We start from the raw sequence: 16,372 nt of genomic DNA, 5'->3' as shown, positions 1-16,372 counted from the left end.
TAGTGTTCTATTTTATCGCTATTGGTTTACTGATTGTGCATTTTTCCGCTCTTCTTAGTGACTGACATGAGGCTGAAAATTTGTATGCTAGTTTATTCCTCCTATGTTAAAGCAAAATTACTGCTCTCCACAGCTGTTCTACTCTTCTTTGTATAGTACAGTATTTCCCCCACTCCCATCTCTTGTGTTACTGCTCTCATGTATTTTATTTTTTTATTTAAATGTTTTTCCCACCATCCCTTCCCTCACACCTCCACAATACACTCCCCAAGCCCTCCACCCCTCACTACCCCCTGCCCTCCTAAATTGTGAAGTTTGTTTTTCAACATAGTGTCTTGTGCATCTCATTGTTACAATGGGTCAACCTGCATCTCTACCTAAGCATTTTGTTTTTTCTCTTTCCCTCCCCAAATTAGCGAAGTAGATATACAAGATGCAGGAGCACCAACATTGAATACAGTGAAAACAAGGGTTATACTATGAGGGAGGATTATATAAAAAAAAATCACATTGTACATTATAAATACATTAGAAACAACAGCAAGAAAGAAAAAACAACTTACGTTCTTATCTTGGGGTTCATTTATCTTAATATCATCTTATCTAGTCCTATGCACATAGCTTATGATCTTTTCTGCTTATCCCAGACATATATTAATTATTGCAAATAAGGGATACCATGGGAAATATGTTCCTTGAGACTTGGCTTACTTCATTTAATATAATTTTTTCCAAGTATTTCCATTTCCTAACAAATTGGGTGATGCCATCCTTTCTGATGTAGGCATACAATTCATGTACACACACGCATGCACACACACACACACACACACACAAACACACACATTTTCTGGATCCATTAATCTACTGAGGGGAATCGAGTTTGGTTCCATATCTTAGCTATGTTAAATGATGCTGCAATAAACATAGTTGTGCTGGTAGTTTTAATATGGTCTTGCGTGTGGTGATTTGGGTGAATGCACAAAAGTGGGATTGCTAGGTTATAGGAGAGCTCTATATTGACTCTTTTGAGGAACCTCCACACTAATTTCCAAAGTGGTTGGACAAGTTTACAGTCCCACAAATAATGCAGTAGGGTTCCCTTCTGGCCACATCGCCTCCAGCTGTTGTTGTAAAAATGGAATGCTTCAGTAATTTGCATTTGTAATCCTTGCACTGCTGCCATGCTAATGTTGTCTATATTGTTCCAATTTTAGTGTATGTCCTGCCAAATTGAGCACAGAACAGTTTTTTTTTTAATCTCTAAAGTGCAACTGATTTTCTTAAACTAGACAATTAAAGAAAAAGTAAGTTCAAAAGAATTGTCGTGAAATTTTAGAAACATGTATTTCTTCCATAAGCACACAATTAAGAATAAAGTCAAGATTAACCTGTCCACAACAAAATAATTCCAGATATTTGTTGTTCAAGAAATTGTAGGAGGAGGAATTCAATTATTGTATACAAGGCACCTGCCATAATGAACACTGCAGCAAGTGTAAAGATTTGTTAAAGTTTTACTGTTTAAACATTTAATTTTGAGAATTTGCTTATATATGCCAAAATGAAGTCTGGCAGGTGAAAATACTTTTCCATAAACTATTTAAGATTTATATTAGCAGACATATACTACTAAATATATACATTTCAGAGTTTACAGAAACTTTACTGAGAAGTTGCAAAGTCTTTGTCTAAAGAAGCAGAATGAAGAGTTAAGACTTTGTTAATTACACAGTTTCTGTTAAAACTTTAGGGCTTCCATACTTTTTATGTTAGCGAAGAACAAATGATGATATAAGCCATGTACAAACGATAAAATGAGCCATATATACTAATCATCGCCTACTCATCGCCTATAAAACTCTTGTTGAACATCATAAACTTAGCCAGTTTTAAATGTACAGGAATAAGAGAAAATAGTAAAAATCTAATATGTAATACACTTCAAGTCCTGGAAACACTGGTAATTTTTTTTACTTTATTAATCATTAATATTTAATTATTGGTTTTCTTTATTTGTAGCATTCTTTTTCTTGTACTATAATACAACGTTTTAAGTCATCATTAAGAGGTACTTTGAGGATGTTAATGGGATTGTCACAGCATTTTTTTATAGGTGCACATGAATTTACAAAGAACAAAATTAAAACAAAATATTGATTAAAAATTTTATCAAGCGATACCACTTGATGCACAGTATCACTTCCATCTTTTTCTGCTTATGTGGTGCTGAGTAATCAAACCCAGGGCCTCATGCATTCAAAGCAAGCACTCTACCACTACGCTACCTTCCCAGCACCTGAGATACTGTGTTTTAAAAAATCATCTAAACAACATTTGTTTTCTACTTTGGGTTATATAATGAAATATATGAATATCATTTTATATTTTTGTAAATTGTCATATTTCTAAATTTTTATTAACCAAAGCTACTTTATTCTTTTCAAAGTCATGAAATATCTCTGAGAGTTTACTTCTGTGAAGATCGTTTTAGCATTTATAATTTGTTCTGAGTCATTTTTATGTTTTATCAAAATTACTTTATATTTTATGTTGATGGGTTATCATACATCAAATACATTCAAACGTACATGTAGAATCTAAGGATAGCAGTATGAGTATTCTCATACAGCTCTTGTTTATCTGTTATGCACTTTCAGTATTATGATATTTCTCTCTCTCTTTCACTCTCATTTTCTCTCTTTCTCTTTCATGTTGCATGTCTGCTACTTAGAATTTCTGCTAGTCTACTATTATCTTTCAGGTTCCACTGGTTTTGTAGGAACATGATAGGGACCATCAGTTACCCTGGCATTCTTTAAGAGTTATAACAGTGACGTGATATTATTCTCTGTCATTCTAAATGGCAAAACAACAGATCTAGGAATTCCTTTTCTCTTTTACCACAATTATAAATTTTATCTCATAGGAAACATTGGGATGAATATGATACTTTTAACCTGTGTCCTAAAATTTCTTTTTCTTTTACAAACAACCTTTTTATTTTATTATCTGTAAGTAACTACATGTAATGAAAACAAAGCTGTCCTATGGAAAATAGACTGAAGTTGTTCACAGGGATGAGAAACAAGGTAATGGGGGAAATGAGTACAAAGTGATACACATTATATACCACAGAACCTCAGAGCAGTTTATCATGTACACTTTGTGAGAATGACAATGTGCTGGGAACTGTAGGTTAAATCACTGAACACCTGATATATGTGTGTGTGTGCATATATATATATATATGTATATATATATATATATATTAGTGTGTGCACATATATTTTAAATGTATAGTTATTTATATATACATATATGTGTATAAGCCCTTATATGTGTACACATGTATGTTACTATACACACAAATGCACACATACTTATACCCATGTGTACATGAACACATGGAGAAAGACACATAGTTACAGCCAACACAAGTTTCACTAGTTGTTGAATTTGCCTTAGACGGAATGCTTAGAACCAAATATGTTGAAGATATATTGGTCTCTAAGAGAAATTTTGTCCTTCGTCTTATCTCTTAAAACTGGTAGGTTTTAAGAGATAAGATTCGACTTCAAATGTTTTCTTCTTTCTTGAGATTGCTTAGAACATATTCATAAGATGATTTTTTGTTCATTTGAATGTCCCTCCCCCCTGCTTTCACTGTATTTGATGTTTGTAAAATTTCTGGAGGGAAAGGGCAAAAACAAATCTTATAAATAGGGATACAGGTGGACCCATTGCAACAATGAGATGTACAAGTTGTTGTTTCGAAAAACAAACTTTACAACTATGGTGGGGGGGAGGATTGGGTGGAAGGAGGTGGAAGGAGTATGGGAAGGGATGAGAAGTTGAAACAAAGAGGAGGCAACAATACTTGATAAGAAATGTACTCGTTATATTGCCCATGTAATTGTAACTCCTCTGTACGGTATTCTACCAATTTTTTTTTTTAAAGCTCCAATCAAAGAAAAAAAAGAAAACCATACATTTTTAGAGATCATTGTCATCAGAAATATATACATATATCTAAATTTATGTGTAGAACAGTATACAATATAGTGAAACAAATATCATAAAACATAATTAAAAATTTAAAAACACATAAAACAAGTGCCAGTGACTCACGCCTATAATTCGAGCTATTCTGGGTAATGAGATCTTAGAATTTTGTTGAAACTAGCCTAGACAGAAAAGTACTTGTTAGATTCTTTCTCCAATTAACCACTAAAAACAGGAATTAGCTCTGTGCTTCAAGTTGTAGAGTGCTGGCTTTGAGCACTAAAAGGCTTAGGGACAATGCCAACAATTACAAACACTAACAACAAAAACAACAAAATATAGCACATTAATTTCACAAAACATCTTTTAACTGCTATGAACATTTCTTAGAAACATGAATACATGCACCTGGAAAATGTTAAGTAAAAATTATAGAATATTTGGTGCTGGGAAAGTGGCTCAGTGCTAGAGAGCTTGCCTTGCATGCATGAGGCCCTGGGTTTGATTTCTCAGCACCACATTAGCAAAAAGAAAAAAGCCCAAATTGGTGCTGTGGCTCAAGTTGTAGAGCACTAGTCTTGAGCTGAAGAGCTGAGGAAGAGCGCCCAGGCCCAGAGTTCAGGCCCGACGACCGGACCCACCCCCCCAAAAAAAAAGAAAGTATAGAATATTTACGTCTATGTTAAAGACATGAATATTTAGATTGTTTAAGATATTTAGATAATGATTAGAAATTAAGAATAATGATAATATATTGAGACTGGTCTTTTATTCTATTTTACAATAGTAAGAAATGATATTTTAATGATTATATAAAGTTACTCTTGTTTGGTATTGGAATTATAATAAGTGATAACCATTTTTAACTGATTTCCATAGGAAAGGATCATGTTCTTAACAGTATCAATTCTTCTGTAATTTCACAACAATTAAGAAAATTATTCCAAGGCTGGTTTGCTCTAAGACTGTAATTTTTTTCTTGTTCTAGTTTTCATATGTTGGTAGAAATTAAAATTCCAAAAATTCAATGGATGTTGGCAATCAGGAACATCTTCATAGATACCAAATTTGGAGTCGATTGAGTGGAATTGTTTTATTTAATATTTTCACAAATAAATCAAGATGATTGTCTATTTTGTTTCTTTTCACTGCTATTGCCTCTTAACCTGAGAATACTTTTTCTTCCTAGCAAAGTAGACAAAAGCAATTGGATTGAACAAGTAACATATGGCTTTCATAAAATGCAGATGCATAGATTTGGGTCTTCTGTCATTTGCTAAAAGTTTCCTCCAGAAAAGGTTATCAATTACTCATAAGTGATGCATAATTCCTAGATATTCCATTTATCACATACACTTTTTGATTGAGTTATCTCTGCATAAACTCAAAACGATAGACCAAAAAATAAACAGAAATATCATCTTTTTTTAAAAGCTGTAGTTTTTTTTAGCCAACTCCGAAAATATCTTTTCAGATATTCTGCAATTTGTGTAAAGTATTTTTAACAATAGTTTTTATTTTTGCTCTCACATAATTTATATGCAATGTATTATCTCCTTTTACTGTATACATTTTAGTGCTTTGGAAGTGAATTGTACAATCACAGGTTTTCCAAGCCTAATTTTCACAAACTTGCATTTCTTCAAATAGAAATGTTGTAAATTTTAGAACAGACATTAAAATAGATATAAAATTCAGTTACAGGAATTTTTGCAGAGTACATCCTCTATAGTGTGTCTTTTGAAAGTTTGTTTTGGGGGATTATTTCCAGGGTCTCACACATACTATTCAAGTGCACTGTCAATGAACTACATTCCCAGTCCAAACAAGTGATTTTACTTCTCTTTAATACAGATATAGAAGTGTGATGGCTGGATCATCCAATTCTCTTTCACTTTTTGAAGACTCGAAAATTTGCTGCTTAAAATGATTGCAGTATTATACAAATCATTCTGATATGTGGAGTATATCAATTTCTCCACAAATGCATTACTATATTTTTGTCATTTTTTATATGATGATCATACTAGTGAGTTTTTTATATTTGTTCTTAGATCCTAATGAGGAGCTTAATTCATATGCTCCTCCTATTTACTATTAACTTACATATGTTTTTTAAAAGCTATCCTGCAGGGAAAAACTTATATAGTGTTAGAAGGTGTAAAAGTACTTAAGACTCAGGACCATTGTAGTATTAACATTGTAGCATTGAAAAATACGTGTCCTCTATCTGTTGGATATGTTTTCACTTATTTCATAGAATTATGAAAGGTTATCAGTTGATATTAACCAGTTTATTATTGCTTTTCTTTAGCAACTAATACTTTCCATGTCAAATTTTTAGAAACCTTTACTGATTTAATGTCATGAATGTTTATAGGTTTTTACATCTCACATTTAGTTTGATAATCACTTTTTATTTTAAATTTTTGTATAAGGTTTGATGTAGTAGTCTAAAATCATTCTTTAAATCTATGGAGGCAATAGTGCCAATAAACCTATTTAAGATTCTATTTTTATTTCATAAAGTCATGGCATCCTTTTCAAAATCTATTGACCATAAAACTAAGAATTTATTTCTAATAAATCTGTTACACTTTTCTATGTGTCTGTTCTTATAGTAGAGATATGTTGTCTTCACTACTGAACATGGTAATAAGATTCAAATCTTATATGAGGGCTCAAGCTACACCATTTTACAAGATTGTTCTGACTGACCTGTATTCTTTCAATTTACATATGAGTTTATTGAGCAGGTGGACCAATATTCTACAGAGATATCTAGATGTTTGATAGTCACTCATATTGTGTAGCTTGTGAAACACAAGATCCCAGATATTATATACAGAAAAATGTCTTTAGGCAATGCTTCAAGCAACTAAAACTAATTTAGGAATGAATTCAGATTTAGATAAGACTATAGCCTAAAAAATCTGAATGATAAAGACTTGAGCTGTAAGACATTGGGGAGTGAGAGGGGAAAGAATGATGGGCCACATAGGAGCTGTATGTCATTGGTATTGTGTTTCAAAAATCAAAAAGACTTCAGAGAAAAGAAGGAGGAAAATATTCAAAGTGACCTAAATAAAGGTTCTTTTGAATACACATAATAGTGTGTACTGAGAATCAGAGAAGGTGGGAAAAATAAAATAGAAAGTAAAACATTTTTAGACCTCTTATAATGTAATGAAATTGTAATAGGAATATGATAATTAATTTCCTAATAAATAAGAGAAAGAATAGGTAAACTCTGAAGGCAAATACAATGAGGAGAGAAAATAAGCAAAGTAAAACCTTTATCAATAACAAACACAAGAGTATCAAAAAGGAAAGGCAGTGGAAATATTCTAAATAACAATAAAGTAACATTAAAAATTGCTAACGTGAATATAATATAGTACACATTTTATTATACATAATTTTGAAAAAACATACTAGCAATGAAAATTTAAAAGTCATAATTAAAAAACTTTGTGCATTATAACTATACGATATAGTTCAGTGGTAAGACATTGGCCTAGCATTTGTGAAACAATGGTATGATCTCCCAAGCATTACAAAGTACACAGAAAGCACATACACAAAAATACCACATAAACACACACACATACACACTACATACACACATTTGGAATATTGATATTATCATATTAAATAGAAGAAATTATCACAAATAGTAAAAGTAGGTTAATATATGAAATCATAATATTGCTTATACTATTTAAAAGTTTAGTAGAAATAAAATAATCACAATATACTTGGATTCAGATGGATTAAGTAAATTGAAAATTAAGAAATAGAAGACATGAGAATTTTGCAAACAAGTTTTAAATAATAAACATTGTGAAACATATATCCTTTTGACAAAAGATTGATGTTACTGGTGTTTTAACTCAAGATTTAGAATATTATATCCAGGCACTCTATATCCCGCTATGGATGGATATATCGCTAATCCTTTTACTCTGGATATTTTTATAAAAAGGTCTCTTAGTTTCTCAGGCTTTCCCGAATTACAAACCCTTTTTGCAGTTCCTACCATAGCTAGAAAATGGAAGCCACAAATCACCATGCCCAGTTCAAACATTTTTAATTCAAGTACAAATATTTACAAAAGAGTGACCAGGTAATGAAGCCTTTCTTAATAAAGTATGTGCTTCTTGAAAATACAGTAACTATTTGTTACCTGGAACAATGTGTTTATAACTATAAGAACATAGATTTATTTAAATTCAACAACCATATAAAATTAGGAAAACAATTTTAAATATTCACATATTAAATATTTTAAAAGCAAAATATATGTGTCTGAATAATTTACATGTGTAAAAATCACGCAAAAGTAAATCAACAAATCCTACAACTCTTAAAAAATTACATTAAAGAAACAAAAGAAAATAAGTAATTATTTTCAAAATTTGACATTTAGAAAATGAAATGAAGTGCACACTTAGTTGACTTAAGTAAAAGTAAACCCTCTGTATATAAATTTTTATAATAAAAACCGCATGAACAAAGAAGCAAAAGTACCCATTGATCAATAGCAACAGCAACAGCATCAGAAGTTGTTTGAGTGTACAACAAAAATCGATGAGGGGGTATCAATGTTCCTTCCATAAGAATTGTACTCATTACCTTACTTAAGTAACTGTAAGCCCTCTGTACATTACCTTTACAATAAAATTAAATAGAAATTAAAAATAAACCAAATAATACACCTATTAAAAATTCTTAGAAGATATTGGTTAAAAACGTTGTAGGAAACTGCCCCAAGTATTCAAAGAGTATACTTCGATGATAATATTTAAATACTTAAATTTCATCAGAGAAGAAAAAATTTAAAAACTTTTACAAAGAAAAGTAATAAATCAGAATATATTACTATAATAAACATTATATGAATTTTCAGTGGTAGTCAAATATTTAAGAAATGAGGCAATATACCATTCGTTTGCACTTAATTAGTGAAAAAGAATTTTCTAGGTCTTTTAAATATATCATAAGTTTAATGAAGAAACTATTCTGTCACATTATATGATAATGAGATAAAGATGATATTAGAGCAAAGAACAGATTGTACTAAGTTTTTGGATGTAAATGTATATGCTTATTTTGATTGTGATAAATTGTGGGGATTTCCACTTGGAATATTGTTCTTGCTAGGATGGCACCATGTCAGTGGTTAATTTTAATATAGGGGTTTCCTTTCCACAAGAACATGCACCTTATCTGTAGTGTTAGATGATTGTTTAGGTTCTTCCTATCAATATGATTTTGTGAAATCTTGCATAAAGCAGCATATTTCTTTCACGAGAAAGAATCCACTGTCAAACAATTAATAATAGGTTTTTCTCCTCCAGGCAAACATCTGTAGTTTTATTATCTTCATATAATTCATGATCTGTCTGTGTATGCCAAAGACAACTGTGAAAATAAAAAGACTCTTCTCAGCACTTAGCATATGTACACCATTCATAGATATGAAGGTGTTTAAATATTACTGAAATTGCTTTGGACTAAGTAATGTTCACCTTCACTATCTTGAGAAAGCACAATTGGTTTCTCAGCACTTTAGGTAAGAACATGAGTGGAAGAAACAAAAAAAAGAGAGGAGCAACTCAACACATACTTTCAAATGAAAGAAAACAACAACAAAAAAAACACAAATTAATTCAGTATTCAAGAACCTGCAGGAAATGCACAGATATTTTAAAAATCAGCTATGATAAGCTTATGAAAATCCTGACTATATGGGAGTGTACTGTTGTGAGGATAGTGGTTAAAGTCCAGACTGGCAGAACAATCTGTACACAATTCCAGGCAACTGTTATTCTAAATTCCAGGAAAAATAACACCAAGTGGACTGAGCCCAGGATCATACACAAGTAAGAATCCAGATTCTATCTGAAAATTAATCAGGATAATTTTTGTCTGGGAGCATGACAAAATGATACGAACACCCATTTAGGAGAAACAAGACACTCAATTCAAACTCTAATATTATGGGTATTAAAGAAAAAAGCTATGGCTTTAAATAATTGGAATAATTGTAACATTTGAGTATTTGAGTGGAGAAAAATCCATGAGAGAGATAGAATGAACCCATGTTGCAATGTTTTCTACTTAAGTGATAATGTTATGTGGTACTCCAGACATAACAGTGTTACCTTGAAAATGAGCATGGATCTACATTTGGGTGATGGAAATACTCGATTACCCAGGGATAAATTAAATAGACTTTTTTAGGTAGATTGTAGTTCTTGGACGAAGAGCCTGGGTAATGTCCCTGAATTTTTTCTCTCAAGGCTACCACTCTACTACTTTGAGCCACAGTTCCAATTCTGATTTTCTGTTGGTTGTTTGGAGAAAAGAGGCTCTTTCCCAGGATGGCTTCAAACTATGATCACCAGATCTCAGCTTCCCAAGTAACCAGGATTCCAGGCATAAGTCATCTATGTTTTTAATAATTTAGTAAATTGTACAGTTAAGAAGTTATAAATTATCATTATGTCCTGTATATGTGTGTATGTATATATCAATGCATACAGATAGAAATATTTTAACATCTATTATTGCATCTATAGTAGATTTATGAAATCATCCTTCGATATAAAATAAAATGGAAACAAAAGTTAATGAGGAGCAAAAGAAAGGGAATTGTCACATGTTTCTTATTGAATGGAATATGTATTGCGAGAATCAGTTTGGAGAAACCACCTTTACTTTAACAAAATGGATAATAATTATTAATTCCAATCCATTTATTTGCTCGTATTGTGCATCCTCACACATGAGTGTCAAAATCAAACCACACTTTTTGCCTTTATATTTATATCACCTGTTATAATTTAGGGGAGAGATGAAGCAATCAAATAAAGATTAAAATAATAGTAAGTGAGGCTATGAGTTAAAGCTGAAAAAGATTTTAAATATGATAATAGGTAATTAAATTACATATTTCTTACTTTATTGTCATTTCCCTCATTCCCACATTAGTAAAGTACATAGCAGGTTCTCACTAAATAATTATGAAAAAATGTTTTGAAAAAATATGGGCACCGTGTGGTTTTACCTTATTGAGATCATTAGGAGGAGTTAATTTGTTTTTGAGGACTTGCAAAACTTTGTGATAGAGATGAAGGGAGTGATGTGCTTATTCTGTAAACTTGGCTAGACGATTGCTCCCAGAAAGATAGTGATGAATTTTTCCAAAAGGTTACAGTAAAATCACTTTCACAAATATGTTCACTTTTGCACTATTCACCATAGCCAAGTTATGGAAACAACCCAGATGTCCTTTGGGGAGGAATGGTTGGAGAATGTTTGGCACATATACACAATTGGATTGCACCCATCCATTATGAAGACTGTTACATCATTTGCGAAGAAATGGATAGATCTAAAAATATGTTAAGTAAACTACGTCAGAGCCAGACACACAAAGGACCCACTTCTTTTGTGTATTTGGAAGCTAGAACTTTATGCAAGTTTACACAACAGTATTATCCAAACCATGCTATTTGCAGAGAAGTTAAAAGGTGTAATTTCTTATAAAATTGAACTTTTAATTCTATAAAATGAATACCAGAAAACTATCACTTGGAAGATGTGAGGGGAAGTCAAAGGGAAGGAATGAAGAGAGCTATGGAAGAAGAGAGTTAAGGCATAATATTCAATACAGATAGCAGGAAACTAAAAAAAAAAAAGTGGGGTGAGGTTTGGAAGGGTGTGGGAAAGTTATGTAAAGATCCATTGTCCTTACAAACTGATTTGCTGAATGGAAATTCCTTCGTACAACTATTTAATAAAATATAATTAAAAACAATGGGGATATCTGCTCTTAAACTTTGTGCTCTTAAACCATGAATCAATATAATAATTTCCTCCTCAGATATTTTCTTTGCAGGTGTTTTTCTCATAATGACAGAAAAGTGAACAATGCAATGAATATTAATACAGCACATTGCATATCCTAAATAGACACAATATAAAAATCATAGTAAAAATATTAGAATTCATCACATGATAAAATAACAGGTAGAAAGTATTAAATACTGCTTCTTTTTCCAAGCACTTTACCTATGGTATCTAATTTAGTCCTCACAATAATCCCATAAAGTGGAACTACTTCTATTTTTAATTCTAAGATGATGATATTGAAGACTTCTGAGTTGGAATTACTAGTACAAGATTGCACACATGGTAAGTGTTAGCTTGAGGCCCATTCCCACCATATCAAATAACCTCATTCTATTTTATGACTAAAATATCAGCACTCAGACTACTAATTCTAAGAAAATTTCCCAAAATTGTTGTGCACACTCTAATAATATTTCACTTTAACTTTGTTAGGAAATAGGTAACTAAGGTGGGTGCTGGTGGCTCACATCTGAAATCCTACCTACTCAAGAGGCTGAGATCTGAGGATCATGGTTCAAATCCAGCACACCCAGAAATGAACATGAGACTCCTTTTTTTTTTTCTTTTTTTTTTATTGTGAAAATACTGTAAAGAGGTGTTATAATTACATGGGCAAGATAGTGAGTACATTTCTTATCAAGCATTGTAGCCTCCTCCTTTGGACTCTTACCTCTAATAAACCACTAGTAAGCCGGAAGTGGGATTGTGGCTCAAGAGGTAGAGCACTCACCTTGAGTGGAAGAGCACAGGAACAGTGCCCAAGCCCAGAGTTCAAGACCCACGACTGACCAAAAAAAGAAAAAAAAAAGAAAAGAAAATAAGTAACTGTAATATGAAAACTCCATGATCATAATCAATTTATACCTCCCTGCTGAAAGGAACTGCTAAACCATAACATTCTTGATTTCTCGCTCAAAATAGTAGAAATCATATTCTATCCCGTGACTCAACTCTGCAATGCCTGCGTACCACATCTCTGTTTAACACAGTAATACTAAAAGAATGACCTGTCCAATTCCTGATGGAAATAGACTGCAGATCTTATGGACCAATCATTTCCACATTGTAGCTCACCTAAGTTGGTTACCATTAGAAGCATTTTGATTGCTTTTTATACCCAAAATTTTGAGGGAAATATATTACTTTAAAATGTTCTTAAAGCAAGACTGATATGAAAATCACATTTGAACCCAGATAAATATTTTACTTTTCATATACCCCAGAATGCAGTCTGACGTATAATTAATGTTAGGAATGAGAGGTTAAAACTCATAGACACCAAGACTTACGTATGAATTAAAGGCTAACTTGTGAATACAATTGGTTTAAAAAGACATCAATACTACTGCATTTTTTCAAAATGTCTTATGATAATGATAATGATGATGATAAACTATTAACACTTGAAAATTACTTATTTTCTTGGGAGTAGGACACAAAACACAAGATTAATCCTAATCATTTTAAAGAACTTTATTTATACTACAATTCACTCTTATAAGTATAAAGATTCTAAAACCAACTAAAGTACAGAGACACAAAGGAAATAATTTAACTGCATCATCAACATTCAAAGAACTGTGTTAATAGAAAACAAAGTTATACTAACAATTAGCTTACCAAATTCACTTACATTCTTTTATTCTATTTCATTTACATTCATAAAAATTGGGTTTTCATAAAATGATGCATAAAAAGCCTATATACTTCCATTTTCAGATCTTAACAATATTTATTTTAGAAATGTCTTTAGCTCTACAGTCAATGAACTGAAATAATACAGAAACAGTCAAAGGCTTTTCAGAAATTGCAAGACTCTCTCTTGGATGTTATTTATATTGGAAAAGATATTTAAAAGCCTTATTAGTTAAGGTTGCAATAGTTAATCCCACAAAAGAGCCATTTGTGAAGATCCCATTGCATATACAAATCAACTTCAAATACATCCACAATCTGGAGATGACACATGATTTTTGCTTGTTTGTTTTTGAAAGAAATATCTAACAAGCATACCCATAATACTTATTTTCAGTCAATAAGATGGGATATTCAAATGTAATATGGGGTTGATTATCTCTTAGTGAGAATAGGTATGATCTTACTAAGTAACTTATTTTCAACAGAAATCCGGAAACAGTTTATCCACCTTGTGTTTCACAGGAATAACCAGAGAGTAATACTTTTTGGTCAAGTCAGTCAAACTCACTTCATGAGTGTATCTTAAATATATAAACAATTTAAGAGGTCAAATTCATATTTTGTACTGACAATCATCTTACAGAAATAACTTACTACTAATTATGGCTGTATCTTCTCACCTAACATGTAATAAGAGTTGAAAGCAGTCTCTTTTATCTAATTTAATGTTGTAAATGGTTTGATTATGATGATATTATTTGACAAATAAAAGGTACAGAAGGATGGTACCACTGAAATGAAATGACAGAACGCTGATAAAGAAAACATTGCAACGCAGTTAGCTCTTTTCAGCCTCAAACTGTCCACATTGGCAAGCAACATTGCAACAGCACACGCATACATATACACATACACACATGTGCGCTCATGTACACACACAATTACATGAATGCTAAATTCAGGGTTTATTGTACAAAAAAAGTTCAAAAAAATATTAGTGATTAGGGCACATGATAACTTGCCTTATTACAAAATAATACATAATCCAGTCACCACGGGTGTTACATTTTACCTGCCTCTCCACATGTGACCAAATAATTTATTTATATTTAATTAATTAACTAATTAATTAATCCATTTTTGATGCTAATACTAGGGCTTGAACTCAGTGCCTGGCTCCCAGAATTTGTTATTTTTTTGTTTTAGTTTCTCAAGGACAACATTTTACTGCTTGTACCACAACTCCATTTCTAGCTTTTGCTAGTTACTTTCAAATCAGAATCTACTGGACTTTCCTTTTCTTTCTTTTGTTTGGGGGGGGGTCTGGTCGTGAGAACTGAACTCAGGATTGTGCTGTCCCTCAGCTCTTCAGCTCAAGGCTAGTGCTCTAAAACTTGAGCCACAGCGCCACTTCCGGCTTTTTTTTTTCTTTTTTCTTATGTGATGCCAGGGAATCTAACCCAGGGCCTCATGCATGCACGGCGACAGCTCTACCACTGAGCCACCTTCGCAGCCCCTGGACTTTTTTTTTCTTGGTCTGGTTTCAAACCTCAATCCTAAGATTTTATCTTTGTGATTATCTAGGATTAAAGCCATGAGCCTTTAGTTTGGCTTCTATTTTTTCTTTTATGTTTATCTAATGAACATATTCAGACAATAATTTAAAACTTAGATTATAAAAGCAAGATGTACAGTGATGATATTGTCCTGTCAGAAATTCAAGTTAGTAATGTACATTTCTTCTTAAGGCCATACACAAAAAATACCATGATATAGAGTAAAAGAACACACTATTGAACGTATGAGCTTTAAGAGCTTTTTAATAGAGCCATTATTTATTGTTACCCAACATTAGAAAACATGTATAATGCAGTAGTAAAATCGAAGTCCTTTGCATGACTACTTAAGTTCCTTGCTTTTTTTTAGACACTTGTTTTCATCTAAAAAAGTAGGCCTGTCTATTGTCTTCATGTGATTTTGATGATTGAAGGTGCTTAATTAGAATCAAAATGTATTAGTAGTCCTTTGCTATTTAGTGTCACTTTTTCTTTTTAGAGAATATGATGATCAAAACAATAGTTCAGAATCAGCAAGCAATAGTTCAGAATCATGCTTCCAGTGCAAGCAGTTAATCCTCAATGCCATTTTCCACAAAGTTTTGTCACAGATACAATCGGCCTGCCTTTTCTAGCTGCTTTCCTAGCCTGGAACTATTCCTTCACTGCACAGAAAAAGTGCGATTCAATTGATTTCAGTCAGACCTATTACTAGAATTATCAAAGATTTAGATTCTTATCTGTAATTTGGTCAAAGCTGTGTCTCTTTATGTAGGATACTAAAAATGTATTTACTAATTTCAAGTAAATACATAAATTCTATTCCCATCTATTTAAAAAAATAAAATTTTGTTTGCTCAATTAATTGATCAGAGGCATGGATTTTGGGGTAGCTATGTCATTGCACATCTTTCTCTCTCTTCCTCTCTCTCTTTCATGGTTCTCATAGATAATATGATTGCTACATAATTATCCTAATTTATTTTGCTTTTATATTTTTGGTTTCCTCATTTCACTTCCTGCTCTGTCATTTGCCTTTTATATAGGAGGCATTATTTCATATTTTCTAATTCCTTGAATAAGCGGCACATGAAGATACCAATGGTCCTCATTTTGAGTCTGTACATTTGAATTTTTCCTCTGCTTTCCCTAAATTCCTTACTCTCCTGTTAGAATAATTTTGAGTAATAAAAATGGAAAAAGAGAAAATAAATCATGGTGAAAAAAAAGTTACAGAAAATTCACTGGATATT

At 31.9% G+C, this 16,372-nt stretch overlaps 1 non-coding gene across 1 annotated transcript; it reads right to left on the bottom strand.

Moving 5' to 3' along the window:
• Positions 1 to 1,134: 1,134 nt before the first annotated feature.
• Positions 1,135 to 1,241, bottom strand: LOC122102125. Its single transcript, XR_006146465.1, has one exon. It is a non-coding gene; the product is annotated as a U6 spliceosomal RNA (small nuclear RNA).
• Between the last annotated feature and the right edge of the window lie 15,131 nt (positions 1,242 to 16,372).

This window comes from Dipodomys spectabilis, unplaced genomic scaffold (genome assembly GCF_019054845.1).
Source record: "Dipodomys spectabilis isolate Male_0828 unplaced genomic scaffold, ASM1905484v1 ptg000755l, whole genome shotgun sequence".
Classification (NCBI taxonomy): Eukaryota; Metazoa; Chordata; class Mammalia; order Rodentia; family Heteromyidae; genus Dipodomys; species Dipodomys spectabilis.
This window is presented reverse-complemented; position numbering and strand designations above follow the sequence as displayed.